The following is an 18,972-nucleotide window of genomic DNA, read 5'->3' as shown; positions in this document are numbered from 1 at the left end:
TTAAGTGCATAATAGGGAAATAACATTACAAAAACATGTAGAAGAAAAATATTATAATTTCATTATACAAAGATGAGTGTCATCTTGTATACTTATCTCTAGTTCTATATAAATGCATATCAAACAATGAATTTTGATATACAAATATATACAATAATTCATTTATCTACAGAGAACTTTCTTAAAGAAAAAAATAACACTTAAATTATTATTATCATTTTGGTTAATTCTTTGAATTCTTTGAATCTTATTAATAAGATAATATATGACAATTTGCTATTCTTGGTAATATAATACATTAGTAATATATTTTAGCATTTCAATTAACATATTATTAATGACAACTGGTATTTAACATTTCCTTGTACATATGATTTTGGATAGTAATCTACTTAATATGCCTTTCAAATTAGTGTTAGGATCTCCTGAAGTATTTAGTAAATAACATTCTCATGTATATTTTAAATATGTCATCAAAATTTAAATATGTTATCAAAATTTAATGTTATCAAAATTAAAAAGTCTTTTATGTTGGTATAAAGAAATGCTTCTTTTTGTTGATGTATTTATTTTACTAGTGGAGAGTTATAGAATCATTCTCACTAAAGTCAATATCTGTAGCATGAAAATTTAAAGTTTACCTGTCCCTATCCACAATCTTATTGTAGAATGAATTTCCATAGAGTAGAGTCAGAGTTTGATTGTTTTTAGTTTTCAATCAGGCATACCTGTTTCACAATTTGAAGTTCTCTCTCTCCAACATTTAAAGAGGTTTATGTTCTTGCATGCCAAGCAGTAAATCTACAGGAAAACTGCCTGTAAAGTCCCTTTCAAGGTGCTTAGTGAGCTAGGCTTCAAGAAATAGAAAATTTGACCTATATTGATTTTATGTCCTTTGTGAAATAGGCAGTTTGGGCTTGATTAATGAGCATTTCCCACTTCATTTATGTCCACAATCTCTGCAGTTGACATCTGAAAATTCTCACACATTGTTCCAAAGTAAATTATGTTGAATGCATGGTCTGATTGTAATGTCTTTTTCCTTGAATAGTCCAGGGTTGTGCACTTGGCCATGCAGACAATAGCTAGCTTTGGAAAGAAGCAAAGGGAATAAAAAACAAATAAAATTAAGCAAAGCAAAACCAATCTAAAACAGGATGTGATTTGTATCATAGACCACAGCTCTCTTTCAATACTTTTGAACTTGGTTGTTCTTGGGTGATGGTCCTCTTTAATGCCTTTATTTTTTCACATTTAAGATACATAAGAGAAATTGTACCACTGTGGCGTCTCCATTCTAATAGGTGAGTAGGGCAACATTATTACTACAAGAGTAAAGTTGCATCTTATGTTCTGTAAAGCTAGGTTCCAACATCCACACTAATGCTGAGAGAGAACTTCAGAATTTTAAGGAACCATAGAAATATGTTAATAAGCATGTTTCTGACAAAAGGTATTCATAGAATTATTTGGCAATGATTCTTTTTTTCTTCCAGAATGTGCATTATATTTTTTAATTAATTTTTATTTTTTTATTGTGAAAATACTGTACAGAGGGGTTACAATTACATGGGCAAGATAATGAGTACATTTCTTATCAAGCATTGCAGCCTCCTCCTTTGTTTCCCCTTCCCATCCCTTCTCAGCCTCCCCCTGCACCCCCACCCAATCCTCCCCCCCCACCAAAGTTGTAAAGTTTGTTTTCGACATGACAACTGGTACTTCTCATTGTTGCAAAATGTGCATTATATTTCCTAGAACAGAGATTTACATGCACTTTCTAGAAATGAGCAGATATTTAGTGTTTTACACTTTTTAGGGTATGTGTATTCTATAACAATGATTCTTCTGTGCTATTCCATGCACAGACATCAATAATACATATATAAAACAAACAGACATGCCTCTGTTTCTCTAAAACTTTGCATAAAGAGATGGTGGCCTAGATTTGGTCATGGGATATAGCTTACTGACTTGGGTGCTACATGAGTAATAGTCTGATGTACTCATGATTTAATTCTGATGGAAAAGTAGGAACGATTCATTTTCAAAGGGTGACCACAGAAACCATGCTCTCTCTATGATCTACCTTGCACTGAAAAATGAAAATGCCAGTAGACATGAAATAGAAAATACATTCCTAAATGAAAATGAATTATAATCTGCAGTAGAAAATTCACAAATTATTCAGGTTGTTAAAATTAGCGAAGACTTTTAAAATGACCTAAAATTACTATTAAATAAACTAAAAATATACTAGAAATGATGGATTCATAGGTAAAGAGATCAAGAGTTTGAAAGTACATAGAAACATGAAGGATCATGTTTAATGAATCAATATTTAATCAATATTAAATGAAACAATAGGTGCAGTAAATAATAAAAATAAAGACAGACAAAGGAAGACCTAGACTAAGTAAGACATGGAAGGAAAAAAGTCAATGACCTATCAGGTGGTATCAAACATATTTACATTCTTAAGACTCAAATCTAAGAAGAACAAAGCAGACATTTATTGTTATTTGCATTTGCAGAAATTGAATAAAGAACAGGACCTCTGGAATTCAGGAAGCTTAATTTGACAAGGAAGATTAATCAACAGATGAACAGAAAAGTTTCCAGGTCCAATTCTAAGCACTAAAGATGAAAGAAAGTCTTTTTTAAATTTAATTTATTTATTTTTATTGTGAGAATACCATACAGACGAGTCACAATTACTTGGGCAAGATAACGAGTGCATTTCTTTTTTCTTTTTTTGGGGGGGTCCGGTCGTGGGCCTGAACTCTGGGCCTGGGCACTGTCCCTCAGCTCTTCAGCTCAAGGCTAGTACTCTACCACTTGAGCCACAGCGCCACTTCCGGCTTTTTTCTTTTTGCTTATGTTGTGCTTAGGAATCGAACCCAGGGCCTCAGGCATGTAAGGCAAGTGCTCTACCACTGAGCCACCTTCCCAGCCTCAACAAGTACATTTCTTATCAAGCATTGTTGCCTCCTCTTTGTTTCCCCTTCCCATCCCTTCCCATACTCCCCCTTCCTCCCACCTCTCACCCGATCCCCGCCCCCCCCCCAAAGTTGTAAAGTTCGTTTTTCGACATAAGGACTTGTACAAAGAAGAAAGAACACATTCCATGGAAAGGGATAAAAATCAGACTTCAGGACACTGCCTCCTTGGAAGCCAGAGGACAACAGAGAGAAGGATGCCATGTTTTCTGGGCTCAAAGGGACAAAAAGTAACAACCGACTGAAGATTTCGAATGGAGAATCTTTGTCTAGCTCTATCTGTCACGATTAGTCAAGTGCTGTGTTGAATACGTTTGAGTTCAAGTGTCAAAGGAGTTTGCCTAGTGACTGCTGGGTGAGACGGAAGGAAGGCATGCTGCTCCAAAGATGAAACCACAACACACGCACAGCAATGGTGCTCGAAATACAAATGCCCAGAGATGGCCTCCCTCGTCTACCTCCATGTGAGAATGAAGTGTCAGTACTGGGTTTCAAGTTCACATCTCCCTCTCCAGGTAGCATCCCTGGAATACCCTTTCAAATCTCTTGAGGGGAATGCTGTCTGACCAATTGCTCTTCAAGTGCGTGCTCTAAGAAGGTTATCATCTTAATTTTATATTTACAGCCATAGGTCATTTTTTCTTTTTCCTGAGAGAAACTTTATCCATATGGGCAAATTAAATAAAAATCTGATCACAGTAATAACATCATTTGTGTAATCAAATGCAAGTTAAAGGAAAATGCACCAGTGTAAACTGGGCTTGAGCAACTGTGACGTGCATTTATGTTTAAAACCCTTCATTTCCCCTAAAAATTATGATAGACTGACTTCTACAATTGCATTTTCTCTGCAAATTTCCCTCCAATATCCTCTTCATCCCTGTATCTGAAAAGGCGAGAGCACACCCACTTGATATGAACCTATTATACACCAACCATTCTGTGGTGATGGGGAATAAATAACTATTCATTGTATTCAAGCTACTTTCACTGGTAGATTTGTGTTGGGATTGTATATGTAACTTTGAGACCCACTTTAAGAAAGAGTTTGTAAAGCAACTGCCAATCTCCAGTGGAAGACATAAACACAAATTTGTCCATTTGCATGGTTTCTGAAATATTTCTGGATAGTAGAGTCTTGCAAAAGCACATGATTCTCTTTTGGTTGCTATGTACATTCTCATATTAGACAGAAATTAGACTTTTTCTGTATGAGAAAAAGAATTTGCTTAGAAGTTTGGTTCCAAGATTTGTATCAAAGCTGCATTTGTATAATAAAGATGTTGCTTTCATCCAAACTGTGTGTTTGCATCAGATAATTTAGGAATGGAGAACTGCATATGATTTGTATACATACAAATCTCTTACAAAAATCCCATTTTGAAAATCAGATTACCCTCTCATCCACAATAATTGAGCTGAATGTGCAGACATACTCTAAATGATCAAATCAGAGACTGCAGTTATTTCTATGACAAATTGCACCAATAAAAAGGAACTCAGTATCTTCCTAGGCTTTATTTTATTCTTACACATAGAGAAAAACACACGTAATCCTTTCACATTTGCTTTTTTCTTAAGGGCCTGAGGAGAATAATAGATCAAGTGGTAGAGCACTTACCAAGAATACGGCCCTGAGTTCAATTCTCCTACTACAGAAGAAAAAAAAATCCTCCAAAGACCTTCTAGGCATTAAAAAATAAATGTGCTACAATAACTAATATGCTATCCCATCTTTTTACATAGTGAAAAATATTAGAGTCTATTAGGATAAAAAATTCTGTAAAATGAAATTGCTGATTTAAAGGCAATTGCTTTGAAAGTTCTATATGTTCTTAACTAAAGCACACAGATGTATCACAAGAAAGTGTGTATTTTATCTTGTAACCTGACCTTTTCTGTTGTGAACTTTCTATTGGTCTGTACATTCTAACCTGTAGTTTTTTAAACATATAGACGACAGTGTGAATGTGTTACACATTGTCCATAAATATGCCTCTAGGTAATCTACTCCTATTAACTGAGCATTTTTCCAGTCTACAAATAATAGGAATGACATACTAATTGAGGTTTAAGTAGGCATTTCACTTCTCCCACAGAAGAAAATAGTCATCATGCTTGGGCTAGTGAATAATTGTCCATTCAATCAATCCTGAAGTCTGTAATAAAAAGGATAGAAACAAAAAATATTATTTTCTTTAAACATGGTTGAGTTTTTAAATTAAAAATTATTGACATAATTTTATAGCCTAATGAAGTGTAGGGCAGTGTTTTGAAACATGTATACAATTTTTACTTATAAAATCATGAATTGTCCATCACCTCAAATATTTATTTGTTCTAAGAACATAAAAATCTTAGCCAGGCAACAGTGACACACACTTTTAATCTTAGCTACTCAAGAAGCTGAGGTCCAGTGGATAGTGGTTAGAAGCCAGCCTCAGGAAAAATGTCCATTACTCTCCTTCAACGAAGCCAGCAAAAACTAATGCTGGAAGTATAATTCAACTGGCAGAGCACCAGCAGAACACCCAAGCCAACCAAGCCCAGATCCATGAGTTCTAATCGAAGAACTGCAAAACCAACCAAACAACAAAACAGTCAAACAAAGAACAACCACACATTTTATAGCTATTTTGAATTGGATGCTACATGATTGTGAACTATAATCTTCCTGTGTGAGAGAGTATCAGAACCTACTCATGGTATTAACCATTAATCAGTCTTCCTTTAACTCATCTTTCCTTATTCACCCTAACTCTACTTCTGTGAGCTCAACTGTTAATTTCCACATATGATTAAAATCATGACACAGTTGTCTTTCTATGACTGGCTTATTTCACTTGACAATATGATTTCCAATTCCATCCATAGTGCTGCAAAGAAAAGAAATTCATTTTTCTTATTGCTGTATAGTATTCCATTAGGTATATACATCAAATTTTTTTGTCTATTCATCCATCTGTTGTTACCTTTCTTATGCCCAGATAAATGTGGGCCATATCACTATCTCTTTGATGTAGTATCCATTTCCTTTAAATATATACCCAGTGTTCAGTGTTATGATGCTGAATCATATGGCGGATTGATTTTAAATTTCTTTTTTTACCTAACTGCCATACTGTTTTCCATAATGCTAACTTGAATTCTCTTTAATCTTTAAACTTAAATGCTAAATTGCATCTATGCAGTAAACAGTCCACAATCTGATTGAAACTCAATATTTATTTTTTTTTAATTTTATTTTATTGTAAAGATGTTGTACAGAGGGGTTGCAGTTACATGAGTAAGGTAATGAGTACATTTCTTGTCAAGCACTGTTACCCCCTACAACATCCTTTAAACTCCCTACTTCTTCAAAGTATGAAATTAGTTACTGGGACAGGACACTGAAGGGGCAGGTCTGTGTTAGTAAGGCCAGGAATTGCTTAGTAGGCTCTCATGTTTAGAAAAGAAGATGCTGGGGCTGTTATCCAGTCCCAGGGGGAACTAGTGCAGTCATTAAATGTATTTATGGAAATACAAATGACTAGACTTATATCCATGACTAGAGAAAACTGGTGAGTTGGAATTTCCTTTGATGCATAAGTGGAAGAAGTGATATTTAAAATTAAGATAAGAACCAGACAAATAACTAGGATTTGACCAAGGAGAGGCAGTATGCACGAATTGAGACATGGACTGAAGAGGTAAGAGAAAGCATGAAAGTAGGGATGGGGTATTTTTAATACCAGATTAATTTCTGGTTTCTTTTGCATGAATTTATTCTAAATGTAATGGGACCATCTCCTATGCATCATACTATTTTTTTGTTTTGTTTCAGTTGTCTTAGTTAAGATAACAAATTTTCTCTTAAAACACCTTTTTCTGTATCCTTTATATATAGTATGATAGTCTAGGCGAATACTAGTGATAATTGAAAGATGTCCATTTCATGTTGGTTGCCATGTATTTATTTTTCAAAAGAAATGTTTTGTTCACCTGTATTATGCAGACTTTTATTGTGATGTTTCCATACCTACTTACAATGTATAATGATTCGACTCATCCTCTTCCATCATTCTCATTTACCATGCCTCTCTTCTTCTTAGAACAGTCTCAACAAGTTTTGTGGTTCCATTTTCATACAGAAATTATTCACTCTACCCATTCACTTTTCCCTCAGAGGTTTCGTTTGTTTGTTTGTTTTCTCAGTCATAGGCCTTGAACTCAGGGCCTGGGCACTGTCCCTGAGGTTTTTGCTCAAGGCAAGCTCCCTAGCACTTTGAACCACAGCTCTACTTCTAGTTTTCTGGTAGTTAATTGAAGTTATGAGCCTTGTGGACTTTCCTGTCTGGGCTGGTTTTGAATCACGATACTCAGATCTCAGCCTCCTGAGTAGCTAGGATTGCAGGTTTGAGTCCTTGGCACCACCCCTCAAAGCTTTTAATGGGTGGTTTAACCAATGGTCACAGTAAGTAGGGGCAGTAGCTTGAACTTGTAACAGCATTCACATCTGGCTGGCTTAGGAAAGTCTCTCTGAGGGAGTACTGTGTGGGACATCTTCAATCTCCACTTCTTTCTTGGATAAAGCAAGAAAGCAAAGAAGATGGAGGGCTGAGGGGTACATAGAAGAGGAATGTTGAAGAGGAATTCAGTGGGGTTGCTAACCTATTTTGGTTGTTCTGTGGTACCCATTTTGTGAGGATTGACAACAAATTACAGTATCCTGCAAGAGGGATGAAGGGGCAGAGAACAGATGGTAAATGTGAGGCTTTCGTTATAAAGTATCAACTACATTCCCAAGGAAGGAGGCCTCCTGTGACCTACTGATCCCTGAAATGACTCACCTCTAATTCTGTAGCATAGGTGGTTAATCATGAAGGGACACAAACATCACCTATAATGTAACAGGCTTCTCCGGATCTTCAAGGTGGGTGAATCAAAACACAACAGCTGATTTTTAAGGGCGGAGTGGGGTGGGGTAGAATCTCTTCTTTCCACTTGTTAATGGCTATTCTTTTTTAAAAAGTATTTTTCTTCTAAAATTTAATGACTCAAAAGTTCTTTATTATTGCCTGCAACATCTGCCTATGAAAATTGGAAACCTCACTTTGTAAAGTCTCGTGTTTGCATATGAATGTCTTTTTGAAAATTCACTTTCAGCATCCTGTAATAGAATATGTGATTAGTACTTGAGTCTACAGCCATACAGGCATTAGAGAACTAATTTGTGTGTCATAGGAGGTATGTAGTAAATGAATCCTTACTTAGATGTTGATATAATGTTTAGGTTGGTAAAACCAAGCTCAGCTGTGTTGTTGATTAATATAGTTTTGAGTTGAAATGATCTATTGAGCTATTACTTTGGAGGTGACTGAAAGAAGAAATATTTAAATAAATTTTCCACAGGGAATACTCAATGATGAAGTTGACCTACCTTCCCAAATTATCATTCCCAAAACAGATGATCATCACTGTGCACAAATTATGGTTGCTCATAGTACAATTTAAAAAATGTATTTCCTAGGATACACTTGCATTTCCAAGCATGATAGCATGATACCTGTAGCCCCAGCTACTAAGAAGGATGGATACAAATTGCCAACAACAAGGCCAGGACAAAGTTAAGCAAAAACTCTGATTGAAAAACAAACCAAAAAAGGAGAAGCATTTCTTTTACTTAACTAGGAAAGTTACAGTCTTCAGAATAGACTGTTTGCTACATTATTTACACATTAGTGAAAGTCATTTGAATCCATTTCATTGCATCATTATTGATAAAAACTGAAAATACAGCTTATAGATCATTACACTTGTAATCTTCCTGTCTACATCATTATTGCTTTCCCTCCATTAACCTCTTTGAGAGTTAAGTGATTTCATGACAGTGATGGGCAAGAATATTTTATGCGTTGTCAACTTAAATAAATCCCAAGTTTGTAAATGACAAGTTATTTTGTCAGGAAGGATTAGCATTTAGTGATGTCTACAAAAAGGACCAGCATATATGCCATCACAAAGGGCACAGAGAGTAGTTTTAAAAAGAAGTATTTGTGAGAAGAAGTATTCTATTTTTATTTTTCCATATATATTTTTATTGTAAAAATAATGTACAGAGGGGTTACAGTTACATGAGTAATGAGTACATTTCCTATGGAGCATTGTTACCTCCTCCTTTGTTTTTCTCCTCCTTCCCTCCCCAAGCAGAAGTATTCTTATTTGACATAGTTTAAGTGTGTTTAGTAACCTTTTCCTCCTTAATTTCCTATGATTCCTTTGATTTGAAATTGTCTGAAACACAAGATACATTCTCTCATTGGTGTTCATTTGGAACCATATCTTTTATTCATTGTTGCAGAAGCATTGTTCTTACTATGCAACCTGCTATGTGGTTGAGTGCAAATAAAAGCCAAATTACCCATCAGGCCTGGGAATTCCCTAAGAGGATGGAAACAAAGAACTATAATACTTTCTAGTGCTACTACTGCAGGACTCCACAAGCAATGGCCATATTAGTTATTGGATTATTTTTCTTTCAACATAATTGTCCTTTTAAACACCTCCTGAAAGCAGATGTGGTGTTAACAAAAAAACAAAAAAATCTGACAAAAGTATACATCACAGACCATGGAAAGAATATATATATATATATATATATATATATATATATATATATATATATATATGCCCAATCGTTGTTACACAGTGTGATAACAGTGAAACATACATTTTCTTAGCAATGTCATCAACTCAAATCATTCAGTCACTGCATTTTTTAAGGGAAAAATTCTGTTTGTTCTTGGTGGTCCCAGGGATTAAACCCAAGGCTTGGGTTTGCTAGGCCAGCTCTCTACCACGACGCCCCACCGCCACCCCTGTCATTTTGCTAGTTACTTTCAGGACAGGGTACTGCTTTCCACCAGGGTTTACACCTGAGCCATGATCCACTCCTTTAAGCCTGTTCTCATCATTGCAAGGATAACTGGCTCCTGCCATCACACCTAGCTTTTCTTCATGGAAACAGAGCCTCGTAGACTTTTCTGCCTGGGGTCTGGAGCCATGATCCTTCTGATCTCAGCCTTCCCTGTAGTTTGATGGGCAGTGCCACTGTGTTCAGCTGTGGGTTAGAAGGTGTCTTGTTGACGTTTCTGCCTTAGCTGGCCTCCAATAGAAACCCTTTCGGTTTTCGCCTTCCAAGTAGGATGATAGGGGTATAAGCCACTGGTTCTCAGCAGACTTCTATCTTTGTGAAAGCAAAGGTGAACATACTTCAGCTATAATTTTATATGGTTTGAATGTATCTTCCAAAGTTCACGTGCTACAAGTTTGGTCTCCAATGTGGAGTGACTGAACCTTTGAAGAATAGGGTCCAAGGGAAGATACTTTGATTCCGGGGAAATGAGTTAATGCATTTCTTGAAGGAGTTAACACAGCAGCCCATTATCTGCCCTTAATCTTTCATTCTTCCTTTCTTGCCATCTATTTCTTCCTGTGGAACCTCCTCCCATCCTGATGTCACACACCATACCATAGTGGTGTGGTGTAGTCAGAGGACCCTGGCCCTTTGGGCCTTCTGAGCTGTTAGCTACATAAAGTGCTTTAATTTTTTTAAGATTTAATTTTATTGCCAAGGTGATATGCAGAGGGGTTACAGTTACGTATGTAAGGTAGTGAGTACACTTCTTGTTGAACTTGTTACCCTTTCCTCATTCTCTCTCACTTTCTCACCTCCCATTACTCGCCCCCCCCCCCCAAGTTGTAAAGAGCATTTCCAACATATTGTCTTGTGAGTATCCCGGTTGCACTGGTTCGACTTGTGTCCCGTCTCACCATTTTGTTGTTGCCCCTTCCTTAATTCAGATAAAAGTATATATGATACCCAGGGTACCAAAATCAAATACAGTGACAAAAGGAGATAAACCATGGGTGAAAAAATTAAAAAAAAAAAGAGAAATCTCATAGTCCAAATAAGGCTAAAGCTCCCAGTACAACCATGTTTATTGAAGTATAATTCGCCATAGCTAAGATATGGAACCCACCCAGATGTTCCTCAGTGGAAGAATGGATCAAGAAAATGTGGAATATATATATATATATATATATATAATGTATATATGATTTTTTTTCCAAGTCTTTCCATTTCCTTACAAATGGGGCTATGTCATTCTTTCTCATGGAAGGATAGAATTTCATTGTGTATACATACACATTATATATAATATATTATATATAATATAATGCATATATATACATTATATATAATATATACTATATAATGTATATATACATTATATACTATATAATATAATATGCAATATAATATAAAATATATAATATATTATATATGTTATATATAATACAATATATAATATGATATATAATATATAATATAGACTATATATTATATTATATTATATGTATTACATTATATATAATATAATATATAGTCTATATTTTATATTATATTATATATAATGTGTATATATACACAATGGAATTCTATCCTTCCATCAGAAAGAATGACATAGCCCCATTTGTAAGGAAATGGAAAGACTTGGGAAAAAATCATATTAAGTGAAGTAAGTCAGACCCAAAGAAACATAGATTCCATGGTCTCCCTCCTTTGTAATAATTAGTATATGTCTAGAATAGTCCTAGCAGATGATCAGAATAGCTCAATACCTATGTACATATGACCATAATATGATGTTTAGCAAAATGACCTCCAAGATGTGGACACATGCAGTTTTTCTTTGTTGTTGTTGTTGTTTTTATTTTTTTGTTGTTGTTTTTAAAGTGTTTTAAGGTATCTGTTACACAGCATCAGGCATTCTTTTAAGCCCTAGACAACAAATTTAATAGATGAGAGTTTTCTATTATCTTAATCCTACTTTCCTCTATCCTTCAGTGCTGCTAGTTAACAAGGACACAGGATGACCCATTGCAACAATGATACTCACAAGGTACTGTATTGGAAATGAACCTTACAAGTTTGGTTGGGATGGTGGAGGAGGGGGGGGAGGTAAGGGAAGGATAATGGAAGAACAACAAAGGAGGGGGTAACAATGCCCGACAAGAAATGCTCTCATTACCTTACAGAGGTAACTATAATCTCTCTGTACAGCATCTTTCCAATAGAATAAAATAAAGTAAAACTCATGTGGCGGATCAAGAATTAAAGTGAAGTAATGAAGGCGGGACACAACAATGTGCCAAAGCTGTGATTAGCCAAGTGAGCGAGAGCTGCTAATACCTTCAGATAGGGTGGTGGCAATTCTGGTGCTGGAAACACCCAATGACTTTAAGATCCATGTTCTCACTCATAATGATCAGATTCAGGGTAGGAATGGGGTGATTCTGACTGCTTCCTGGCTGATGATGTCTGTGCTTTTTCCACTGGATCATTACTTCTTTTCAGTCTTCTCAGGCAGCCTTTTGAATAAAAAAAAACCTCATAAATTAGACCCATTAGACCCATTCACTGTCCTTTATGACTGGCAAAGGAGCTGTTTTAGAAACTCTGAAATTTTCACTTATTTCTATTGACAATAGTGAATGTAGAAGAGGTGAATAAAATCAAATATCATAATGTAAAAATGAAGCATCTCATTAACTGTTTTCAACTGTATATAATGCAAGGCACTACAAATCTTCAGGTCCCAGTAGGCTGACATCTAATTGATCTCAAACATCTCATCTTTAAACAACCATGGGCAGGAATGTGATGGGGAAAGGGAGAGTCCAATCCCGAGGTCTTCAACCAGTTTCTGCAGGACACATTTAGGTTGGAAATCAGTCCAGTCTCAGGGCAAGTCTGGAGTAATAATTATAACATTGGATTCTAAACCGATTTGTTAAGTCGCAGCAATTCATAGTACTACTCAAAGATAATAATAAAAATTCACAGTTGTTTATACTCATAACCAACTTCATTTCTTGGCCTTCAAGTCCCCTGACTTCTTATTTTCTGTTGTCCTTCTCAAGTTATCTCTTTGGCTAGAGATCACTGTAGACTTTGAAATTTAATTCAAGCTTTCCTGTCCCTGGAGAAATCCTACTCATTACTAAGACTGAGAAAGAGATGAGGATATCTCTAACAAATGATTTTGTGAATCTCCAGTAGCCATTTGGAAAGATGAATGTGTGGTCAACAGGTGTCCTGAGCTGACACAAAAAGTCTTCATTTATTTGCCATGATGGAGGATCAGAAAGGTTCTCTGGTTCCTCTTTTGTATAGAGAGACCTCATTCCATCAGTTATATACTGGGGTGCAGTTCCACAAATAAGTCATTAGGAGACATAGCTCATGGGCATCTGGTGACAAACAGGCCACATTCTCATGCTTCCTTCCACCAGCATCAAAGGCTGAGAAGTCTCCTATGTGCACTCATTTTGGGAAAAGGTTGTGAAGTCACACCACTTTGGTGCATGTAACAATAAATAAATACCAATCAATCATCAACTACTCTAAGGTCTGTCTCCAAATCCAGTGATTTAAAAATAAGCAACAACAATCATCTCTCTGGCTCAGGAAATTGTCATTTGCATGGAGGCTGGTGCAAATGTCTCTGCTCTGTTTCACTCAGCAAGAGCTGGGGGCTAAGGACACCCCATTGACACGGCTCACTCTCAGGCCTGGCCTTCAGCTGGGGTGCAGCAGGTACTGGAGTCTGGCAGCCTCCTTTACTCTGCTTTATGGAGTGGTATCTGAACTCCATAGCAAGTATCCAAGAACAATCAGGTAGATATTTTGTTATCTTTTATCATCTAACTTTGGGAGTTACACAGCCTCAGCCTTCCCAGGTTAAGAGAAGGTAATGTGAACACAACCATGTTATGGAAAAACATGGCAGGCAGGACATGAGGATGAAGAAAACGGTAGCTAATTTCAGAACTTAAACTTCATTGATAAATTTTCCTTAGATAACATGAACAGTTTTCACCATTTTTTTTAAGTACTGGGCATTTGCACTGGTTATTTTTGAGACAGGATCTTGCACCCTCTCCTTGCTGGTGCCTGGGCCCAGGTCTGCCTTTTTACCTTTCCCACAAAGCTAGGATGCCAGGAGTGTTCGCTGGACCCTTTCTCAGCTCCCTCAGTAGCTATGATGACAGGCGTGAGTTATCACCTGACCCCAGCTAAAGTTTCCATTTTCCAAGAGCAACCATTACTCTATCTTCAAGGTGCTACTATGAGGCACAAGGACACTGTATTTTCATTGAGATTACCATGCAAGCATTAAGAAACAATATTGAGGCATATTAGTCATAGAAAATAGAGTGATATTACATGATTGTAATTGTCATTTGTATTTTTGAATGAATCTTTGATTACATAGAGATACATAGAACTTTGGATGTTTTAGTCAGCTGCTCAGGCCGCCCGCATGAGTGCCCAGCCTGGTCCCAGCATCCCTAGAGAGCCCAACTCGGTTCCCACCCCTCAGCTCCCTGGATTCTGCTTTTCTCTGTCATCCATCAGGTGGCTCCTCAGCCCGAGGCTTGGGCCCATCCCCACACTAGCAGGGCTGCGGCTTGACCTCCACCTACCCCAGAACTGGCTTCTCAGAGGCCTGCCTCCAGCTTGGGCGCCCTACTTCTAAAATTGCCCAGGACGGCTCCCTGCAGCTCCTCTGGGGTCTGAGCTCTCTTTCTGCTGCATCCCTGTGTGTAAGCTGAAAGGTGCCTTTGTCCTGCAACATCTCTGCCTTTCCAGACAGGCTGCCTGGGTTGTGTGCACTCTCATCTTAGCTGGGTCCTTACGACCAGCTGGTAGTAAGGTTAGACTCTAGATATAGTCAGAGATGGTGGACTTTCAACCTGGGCAGCAGCCAGGCCAGGGACTGGTCCAGAGTGGCCTCTTTTGGACTGAGTGGAGGGAAGCTGGGTCAGCCTGGAGGTGTGGGTGTCCGGCCACCATCCCTGCTCCCTGATGGTAAAGCGGAGGCTGAGCTGTTGCAACAAGTAACTCAGACTGATCTATTGTTTTTTAAGTCAAAACTAAGCAGGGTGAAGAGAGAGAGAGATACTGTGGTTGTTTGCAAACAGATCCAGGATAGAAAGGGTTCAAGGCAGCCTGAATTCAAAGCAGGATGAGGATTGGATGAGGCTTATGAAGGTGAGTCGTCCTATCCTCCTCATCAACTTCCAAGTGTTCAGGACATTTCTGCAGCACAGACATCTTTCTTCTTTTCTTATTTGTTTATTTTTATTTTGGCATCGCTGAGCTTTGAACTCAGGGTCTTGTGGTGGCTGCGCAGGTGCTCTAATGCAAATCCACACAGACACCTTAAAAATGGGCCCATTTCATTCCAGTTTATTTCCTGGAAAAGTAGCCTGGTGTCTTTCCTTGTTTTCAGTTGTAACTGTCAGAAACATCCTCTGAAAAGTACTACTAAGTTCTACTATGTTTGGCTTAAAAGTTCTGTGTAAAGTAAGTGGTCATTTTAAAATTTCTTTGGGAGATAAACATCAATCTATCATATTAAAGCAAATGATTTAGGATGAGACCCTGCACAGCTGAGCACAGAATCCAGCCTTCATATCACATTTCTGGAGTAGTTTAATCAAATAATTAAATCAGAAAAGGTTGCTATTCAATTTTAAGAGACTTTTGTCTTCACTTCCTTACTCAATCACTCTATCTTTCCCATCAAACCCCTGAAAATTAATCCTCTAATTTGAACTTGAATCATTTCATACTAATTGAATAACTTCCCTGCTGCTTTAGGTAATTAATCAGGTTCTGTGTTTAAGTAGAAAATTAAAATTTGTAAAGTAGGTAGGACTTGCAGAGAAAAGACTAAAATGACTTTGGGCTTGAGTTAATTTTTCCTTTTTAATGCCATAAAAGTTAGAAATTGTCCTTAACTCCTCTGACTTCTATATTTTCTTCTGTCTTGAAAGAAGAGTCTTGAAACAATTGAGAAGAGAACCTGGCTTAGACAAATTTGAAAATGTAGTTACGAAACAGCAGGGGCTGGGAAGGTGGCTCAGTGGTAGAGTTCTTGCCCTGCATGCATGAAGCCCTGGGTTCAATTCCTCAACACCACATAAGCAAAAAAGCTGAAAGTGGTGCTGTGGCTCAAGTGGTAGAGGGCTAGCCTTGAGCTGAAGAGCTGAGGGACAGTGTCCAGGCCCAGAGTTCAGGCCCCATGACCGGTAAAAGAAAAAGAAACAGAAAAGAAATGGCAGAGAGGACTCCCAGGTTTGGTCTAAAGTACTCTAAAACACAGTGAGTCTTACCTGAGACAAGCCCAGGGAAGGGAGTAGTAGGGTGAAATTTCTGGACCAAAATAGTCAATGATAGATGAGAGTTATTTATTAAGTATTTAAATATATGTTTACTAGTGGAATTTCATTTCTATAAACCTTCTCCAGAGAGAGCTGGCATTTTCCATGGGCTTCTTGAGAAGCGAGAGTTTATTGTTCCTCTTATGTAATGTGCAAAATACTGCCCTACCTTTTTAATGTTATCTTAATTATTGTTATTTCCTAGCTAGAAAATGTCAGAAAAATATCATTTTTCTGAAAAGGTAAATGGTCCAACATTATCTGTGCAGCAACCAATAGTGAAGACAGATAAGAGATGAATGAGGTCAATGTGGGGATGAACTACTCCAGCACAAGAATAATGCTCACTTCCCACACCCTGTGCTTCTCGGATACGCATTCAACGAAGGTGGGACTTCCTAGATGACACTTACTAGGAAAGAGTAGATTTTATTCTGAGGTACAGGGGAGGGGTGGGATGTGAATGGTTTTACATTTCTTACTTTGAAATGATTTTGATTATAGAGGTGTCATCAAGATTGTACAGTTTCTGCATACCATTCACTCATATTTCCCAAATGCTAATATCAAACAAAATCATGATCATTTTATGAAGAAGAGCTTAATGTTGGTGCAATATTATTAACTAAAATTCAAGGTTTATTTTGTTTTTATAGTCTTTCCATTAATGCTCTATTGCTTTACTTCTTTTTCTCTTTCTCTCTTTTCTTTCTTTCTCTTTTTCTCTTTCTCTCCCTTTCTTTCCCTCCCTTCCTTCCTCCCTCCCTCCCTCCCTTCCTTCCTCCCTCCCTCCCTCCCTCCCTTCCTTCCTTCCTTCCTTCCTTCCTTCCTTCCTTCCTTCCTTCCTTCCTTCCTTCCTATCTCTCTCTTTCTCTCTTTCTCTCTCTTTCTCCTCTCTTTTCTCTCTTTCTTTCTCTTTCTCTCCCTTTCTTTCCCTCCCTCCCTCCCTCCCTTCCTTCCTTCCTCCCTCCCTTCCTTCCTTCCTTCCTTCCTTCCTTCCTTCCTTCCTTCCTTCCTTCCTTCCTTCCTTCCTTCCTTCCTTCCTTCCTTCCTTCCTATCTCTCTCTCTTTCTCTCTTTCTTTCTCTCTTTTTTCTTTTCTTTCTTTCTGTGCTAGTCCTGGGTCTTGAATGCAGGATCTGAGTACTTTTCTTTTGCTCAAGGCTAGCATTCTACTACTTGAGCCACAGCTCCACTTCTGGCTTTTTGGGTAGGTTTTTGTTGTTGTTGTTGTTGCTGTTGTTTGGTAGGTTGTGGGGCTTGAAATTTTCGCCTGGGCACTGTCAATCAGCTCTTCAGCTCAAGGCTAACACTCTACCACATTAGCGACAGCACTATTTCTGGTTTTCTGAATGGTTTATTGGAGATAAAAGTCTCACGGCCTTTCCTGCCCGGGCTGGCTTTGAACCGTGTTCCTCAGATCTCAGCCTCCTGATGAGCTATGATTACAGGTGTGAGCCACCTGCCTATTTCTAATCTAGGATTAATGTCCTGCTTGATGTCTTATTTCTTTTTTTAAGCAAGTGTAATAAAAAGATAATGCATTTTTAATGGAATAGTGGAGCAAAGAAAGATCTGATGCTTGGTACTGTCCTATTTCTTATCTAGGATCCAATCCAAGATACTAATCTTCGTTTAAGCATTGTGTTTCCTCTAATCTGTGGGTTTTCCTTCCAACCCACCTTCCTATTGGGATTTCAAAAAAAATATCAGATACATGGTTTCTGCATTTCAGCATTTTAATAGAAGGAAAGGTCAACAGAGCCCGTGATCTTGTTAGGAAAAAAAAAAAAAAGATGTCCTCCACACTTTGACCATGTATCAGGTCAGTTGAAGGGCATCAGTTTCCCCCCTGCTGGTCACCCTGATCTCTACAAAACCCCTAGGAAAACATCATAGGTCCATTGGTCAGATAAGAATAAAAGATAAGTGTTCAAATGTTTTCTTTTCTTTCATGCAATTGTTTCTAACATATTTATAAGATGATTTCTATGTTGCTTTGTATGTCCCTCCCCAACGGTGTAACCCCTGCTTTCACTGTATTTGATATATATTTCACTGTATTCGGTATAATTTGTGGAGGGGATGGGAAAAAACAAGTCGTTTAAATAGGTATACAGGTGGACCCATTGCAACAATGAGATGTACAAGTCGTTATGCTGAAAAAGGAACTTTACAACTTTGGTGGGGGGCGGGAAGGATGGTGGAGGTGGGGGGAGGATGGGAAGGGATGGGAAGGGGAAACAAAGAGGAGGCAACAATGCTTGATAAGAAATGTACTTGTTATCTTGCCCATGTAATTGTTACTCCTCTGTACTGTATTTTCACAATAAAAAAAAGAATAATTCTATCTGCTTGGATTCTGTCTTGGATCACAGCTGTCACTATTAATGATGAAAATTTAATCAAAGGGAGTTGATTATGTGCCTGGCCTTATTATCGGATGTCAGATTGTTATTCTAACAGTTGAGCCAATTTATATCATTGTCAGTCTAATTCAGGGTTTCAGTATAGCCCAGTCATGGCATAAATGGTTTCTATCAACTTTTTACTAGCACAAACTGATGTTTCTTTAATTTTCATACCTCTATTATCTAAGTTATTTTATTCCTCTCATTTTAATAGACTCTCAAAATGCCCTTTCAGTTGATTTTCCTTTACCTAATTCTCACTCTCTCTTCCTTTTGGTAAAACTGGTT

The sequence above is a fragment of the Dipodomys merriami genome, unplaced genomic scaffold (genome assembly GCF_024711535.1).
Source record: "Dipodomys merriami isolate MVZ:Mamm:240054 unplaced genomic scaffold, mDipMer1.0.p SCAF_35, whole genome shotgun sequence".
Lineage (NCBI taxonomy): Eukaryota > Metazoa > Chordata > Mammalia > Rodentia > Heteromyidae > Dipodomys > Dipodomys merriami.
Note: the sequence above shows the minus strand (reverse complement) of the source record.